General features: G+C 42.2%; 1 long non-coding RNA gene across 1 annotated transcript in view; it reads left to right on the forward strand.

The window, feature by feature from the left end:
• Nucleotides 1-5,977, forward strand: part of LOC115939806 (uncharacterized) — a 53,726-nt gene extending 47,749 nt beyond the window's left edge. Inside the window, exons 2-3 of the long non-coding RNA XR_004074575.2 lie at nucleotides 4,400-4,558; nucleotides 4,895-5,977. This is a non-coding gene — a long non-coding RNA (uncharacterized LOC115939806). The remainder of the gene's footprint in view (nucleotides 1-4,399; nucleotides 4,559-4,894) is intronic.
• Nucleotides 5,978-6,286: the final 309 nt, after the last annotated feature.

Consider the following 6,286-nt stretch of genomic DNA (forward strand, 5'->3'; position numbering starts at 1 on the left):
AAAAAAAACATTTCACAGTCTATTTAAAATTAATATTGTGCCACTTCATGCAAAATATGTATTGTTACATTTACATAAGTTATAAATCTCACAATACAATGTTAAAATATTTGCTTTAAACATTCATAAGTATTTTAAGAAATGGAGAAAAAAATGGTTTCTTATATTTATTCTTATATGTGCTATTTCTGGTGTTCTTCATTCTTCCTGAAGATCCAAATTTCTACCTGGTATGATTTCTTTTTGCTCTGAAAAAAACTTCCTTTAGCATTTCTTAAAGTGCAGATCCATTGTCCATGAGTTGTCTTAGATCTTGTTTATCCATAAATGTCTTTATTTACTTTTAAATGCTATCGTGCCCTTTTCTGGTTCCCACAAGACTTCAGGAAAAGTCTGCTTCACAAAAAGCCTGGTTACTGCTGCCTTGGGGAGCAGGGGGAGAAAAGCATCTGTGGGGGCAAAAAGCTTCGCCCAGAGAGGACCACAGCTAGAGGCGCAAGAAGTCCAGCAGAGATGGAGAATCACGGCAGCAGAAATTGAGAACAGAGATGATGCAAACTGTCCTTCTTTCGACATGGGAGCACCCCAAAGTTTCTGCAATCATGCACACACCTCCAAGCCTCTCATTTGGATGTTAGAGGGAAAGTAACCTCAGAAACGTGGAGCATTTGCGGGCATTCAGGTTACACAAAAGACAAGTTTAATTCAACCTGACCAGTATTATTAAGTGTGTAATGTGTACTTTCAGTCCTCTGGGCCTTCATTAAGACTTTTCAGAAATCTTACTTTTCAGCTAGGGAATGTGCAGACTCAGCAGAAAGGTTCCTTTCCCATTGGTCCGTGGGGTCAGCTGACTCCATGACTCCACCTGGGAAGTTGCTCACCAGCCAGAGGCTGCCAGATGTGCCCCATAAACAGGTAAACGTGTCAAAACAGAGAGAGCAGAGAAAAGCTTCCTCTCACCACCAGTGATCCTTGGGAAAGAACTTTTCCTGAGACACGTGTTGCTCGGCTCTCCAAAGCCGGGCATGTCTGGGGCGCGTGGTGTGGGAACTTCTTTCCAGCTTTCCCTGGGAAAGGGTCATGCACGTGCAGGGCTAGGGCCGGGGCGAGGCAGGAGGAGCACTAGCCTCAAGTGCCAAATTGAAGAGGGCGCCAAAAATCTCAGAACTCAAGATAAAGAACATTTGACTGCAATATTTTTCTTTAAAAAAAAATTAACGTGAATAAGCTCTATGATGAACAAAGTATTAAAATTTCAAATAAGACAGTGTGACGCTGCTCTTGAGTAATTCACATCATTTGCCATCTCCGGCCTGGCCCCACACACGCTGGGCCCTGTCTTTACTTAAAATGTTGGTGTTTCATTGGTCATGGATCTTTTTGCCTTACTCTTGATTTTAAAAAAATTCCATTAAAATGGCATTTATCTTGATTACTGTGGTTTTTGGCACTCCCTTAAATTTTGCATTCGCCTTACCCTAGTACCAGCCCTGAACATCTTTAAGAACCTCTTTAAAATCTCCCCGGCCACTCCTCCAGCCCATCAAAAGAAATCCCCCAACATACTTTGATGATGAGAAGGCATTTTTTCATATATAAATGTAAAAAGCTTACTGGCAACAGTAATAAGAGCCAAAGGAGGGATCTGCCTAAACTCCTGGCACATTCATTGAGCAGTTTTATAAACAGGAGTTCTACAAACTTCTAGATCGCAGGGTAAAAATTCATCAACTAAAATGATCTTACATTTCTTCACTTGAACATAAGAGACTAAGAACTAAGGAGGCTGAAAAAGACAAGAATTTGAGTATATTTTGTTACATGGGGTTATAATGTACATTAATGGATTATGTATTCATGGTTTCAATTGGATGGAATGATTAAATCTCAGCTCTGATACTTCATGGTGGAGTGTGGTCAGCATGGGTGCCATTCATAAAATACTGAATCCCTTTTACTTCGTCCCAATGCTTGTCAGTAAAGGCAACATGGAATAGCAGTGAGAACTCTAGATTGTGAATCCCAGTTAAGAAACGTATTACCGGGGCACCTGGGTGGCTCAGTCGTTAAGCGTCTGCCTTCGGCTCAGGTCATGATCCCAGGGTCCTGGGATCGAGTCCCACATCGGGCTCCCTGCTCGGCGGGAAGCCTGCTTCTCCCTCTCCCACTCCCCTGCTTGTGTTCCTGCTCTCACTATCTCTCTCTCTGTCAAATAAATAAATAAAATCTTTAAAAAAAAAAAAAAAGATACGTATTACCCGTAACAACTTGAGCAAGTCATGAAATGTCCCTAGGTCTCACTTTCCTCATCTGTAAAAGGGGGCTACAAATTTAGTTTAAATACCATGTCTTTAAAAAACAAATCTTAATTGCTTGCTCCTTTATTTTTTTTTTAAGATTTTTTTTATATTTGAGAGAGAGAAAGAGAGTGCACCCTCCAGCGACCACGGGTGGGGGAGGGGCAAAGGAAGAGGGAGAAACAGACTCCCCGCTGAACAGGGAGCCCCACGCGGGGCTCCTTCCCAGGACCCTGGGATCATGACCTGAGCCAAAGGCAGACGCTTAACTGACTGAGCCACCCAGGTGCCCCGCGTGCTTCTTTATTTACACTAAATAATTACAGGTCCTCTTGATTATCCTTGGTGTCTAAAATTATAAAAGCTAATTTTGAAAAATAAAGAATTATTTCTGAAGAACATTTTGAAAAAGAAGACAGGAATAAGTATAGCCAAATTTTGTTTTAAAGAATAATGATCACAAAACTTTCTGGAGTCCAACAAATTGGTATGCATATGCCAAATGGGAGAGGCAGTGACCACTTCTAATCTGTAACTATTTAATAGAGTTCAGAATAGACGTTCTGAGGGGCACCTGGCCAGCTGAGTCGGTAGAGCACGTGACGTTTGATCGCAGGGTGATGAGTTCGAGCCCCACATTGGGTGTAGAGATTACTTAAAAAAAAAAAAAAAACTCAGAATTTTTTTTTTAGCTCACTGGGTTAAAACATCAGTGAGCTGGGCTGATTAAAAACAAAACAAAACAAAACAAAACAAAACAAAAAACTGGGCTTAACATCTCAGCTAAAGCTCCAGCAGATGGAGGAGAAACTCTGCACTTGACAATGGTTGACTGTCATTTTTCGGGGGTGGAAACATCACATTCCCACCAGGACTTAGTGAAGAATCCAGGTTCTATTATTAATTTCCTCCCCAAAGTCTAATCTTGTCAGGATTACAATTTGTGATTCTGACTATTTAGCATTTGGAAGTTTAGAATTATTCTTTAATTATTTTAGCAGACCATTCCCTTTGCTCCTCATTTTCAGTTCCAGCTTTTTTTTTTTTTTTTAAGATTTTATTTATTTATTTGACAGAGAGAGACATAGAGAGAAAGGGATCACAAGCAGGTGGGAGTGGGAGAGGGAGAAGCAGGCTTCCCGCTGAGCAGGGAGCCCGATGCGGGGCTTGACCCCAGGACCCTGGGATCATGACCTGAGCCAAAGGCAGACGCTTAATGACTGAGCCACCCAAGTGACCCTCAGTTCCAGCTGTTCTTTCCCACCTTCTAGCCAGGTGATTCTCTTAAGACCTTTGCCAAGAGCCCAATAAAGAGACACTAATATCTTAGAAAGAACAGGAACAAAACTCCTATGAAGTCCCCTGTATAGTCTGTCTCTTTAATTAGCAATAATCGCACCTGCGATAAACCTCATTGGCTATCATACTGCCACTTGTAACAGCTTTGTTGAGATATAATTCGCACACCATACAATCCACCCATTTAAAGTGTACAATTCAATGGCTCTGAGTATATTCAGAGTTGTGTGACCATCACCACAATCAGTTTTAGAACATTTTCATCACCCCGACAAGAAACCTTGTACCCAGTAACAGTTACCTCTCATTCTCCCATACCCCCCCAGCCCAGCAACCACTAATTCACTCTCCGTCTCTATCGATTTGCCTATCATGGACACTTCATATAAATGAATCATTATGTGGTCTTTTGGGAGGGGCTTCTTTCACTTAGCCTGACGTTTTCAAGGTTCATCCATGGTGTAGCATGTATCTGTACTTCATTTCTTTTTATGGTCGAATAATACTCCATCGTGTAGATATACATTTCATTTATCTATGCATCAGATGGTGACCATTTGGGTTCTTTCCACTTTTTGGCTATTGTGAATCATGCTGCATTGAACACGCTATACAAGTTTTTGTTGGATATATGTTTTCAATTCTCTTGAGTATATATCTAGAAATGGAATTGTCAGGTCCTATGCACCTTTATAGTTTTCAACGGAATAATGTGACAATGATCTATCTATTCCTGCATACAAAATTATCCCAAAGCTTCAGGGCTTCAAATAACAGTAATCATTTACTACCTCTCATAGTTGCTGTGGGTCCGGAACTTGGGAGTAACTCGAATAGGAGGATCTGGGTCCAGGTCTTTCACGAGGCTGCAGTCAGATGCTGGTCAATGTGGAAATCCTCTGAAGGCTTGGTCGGAGCTGGAGATCCATTTCTAGGATGGCTCGCTCGCATCTAACAAGGTAGAGCTGGCTCTTGGCTGGGGCCTCAGTCCCTCTCCACACGGGCTCCCCCACAGGAATGCCTGAGTGTCCTCAAAGTAGCAGTCTTCCTCTAACACCAGCTAACCAAGAGACCAAGGTGGAAGCTGCATTATCTTTTATGACTTAGCCTCAGAAGTCAGACACTGTTGCTTTCACCAAATTCTACTGTTCACATAGGCCAGCCCTGATTCCTGCGGGAGGGTAGCAACAAAGGGGAAGAGGGAAGACACCGAGGGAGGAAGGTTGGAGACATCTTGAAGGCTGGCTACTGCAAACAGGTTGACTTCAAAGCTCTGTCCTCTGTTCTTCCTACAGAGAGGATCCAAAGTGACAGATCCCAGGCAAGAGGTCAAAAAAGTCTGGAGGATCGTGACAGCACCATGTTTCACTCCCTCCAGTGGGTGGATTTAACAACCTGCACTGGAGCTTCCTGACTCTCGTGCTGGGGAATTTGAGGAGAAGGAGAATCTAAGTGCACTATGTAATAGAAAGATAAAGAACTCCAAGCCTGCCTGTTGTCCTTGGATTATTGCCCCTGGTATTCACCTCTGGAAGGGCCAACCCTTTGTCTCCCTATCCGCATCAGCAAAATCTTCCTGGAATGTCATTTGGGTTATTTGATCCAGTAGTAAAATCCACGTTCTCTCCTGGCAAATCAGCAAGTACTTATTAAGCATCTACTGTGTACCCAAGAGCAAATCCTAGGATCATTTGAGACCAGTGTAGATGGATACGCCAAAAATGGCCAGGCATGACCAAAATAGATTGTTGTCAAACCCACCTGTCTTGAGGCTTCAAAGGCAAGAACTGAAAAGGACTTTTTTTTTTTTTTTTTGAGCTAGCATTTAGAGACGGTACTGCCCAAAGAATGCTTTCAGACTGTTTTTCATTTAGAAAATTCCCAAGGACTTGAAACACAAAGAAAGATCAAGGAACCATTCTAGAGGGGCGCCTGGGTGGCTCAGCCGTTAAGCGCCTGCCTTCGACTCAGGTCATGATCCCAGGGTCCTAGGATCGAGCCCCGCATCAGGCTCCCTGCTCTGCGGGAAGCCTGCTTCTCCCTCTCCCACTCCCCCTGCTTGTGTTCCCTCTCTCCCTCTGTCTCTCTCTGTCAAATAAATAAATAAAATCTTTAAAAAAAAAAAAAAAAAGGAATCATTCTAGAGACTTTTAGTTAACGGACAACAAAATGTAATGTTTATCCTAGATTAGATCCTGGATGGGGAAAAAATGGCTGGGAAATACATTATTGGAAATTGGTGAAATTGGAATACAACCTGTAGATTATAGTATTAAATCAATACTATGTTGTTTCTGAATTTAAAATTATATTGTGGTTATGCAACAAAACATGTATGTTCTAAGGAAATACATATTGAAGTATTATGAGGTAAATGTAACTACAACTTAGTTTCTAGTGGTTCAGAAAAAAATTCTGCATATTTTTTTTTAATTTCTTTTTTTTTTTTAAGATTTTATTTATTTGCGAGAGAGAGAATGAGAGACAGAGAGCATGAGAGGGAAGAGGGTCAGAGGGAGAAGCAGACTCCCTGCTGAGCAGGGAGCCCGATGTGGGACTCGATCCCGGGACTCCAGGATCATGACCTGAGCCGAAGGCAGCCGCTTAACCAACTGAGCCACCCAGGGGCCCCAAAAATTCTGCATATTCATATGTGCACACACACATACAGAAAGAGACAGCAAACA

The sequence above is a fragment of the Leptonychotes weddellii genome, chromosome 16, assembly GCF_054177405.1.
Source record: "Leptonychotes weddellii isolate Sample4059 chromosome 16, ASM5417740v2, whole genome shotgun sequence".
Taxonomy (NCBI): domain Eukaryota; kingdom Metazoa; phylum Chordata; class Mammalia; order Carnivora; family Phocidae; genus Leptonychotes; species Leptonychotes weddellii.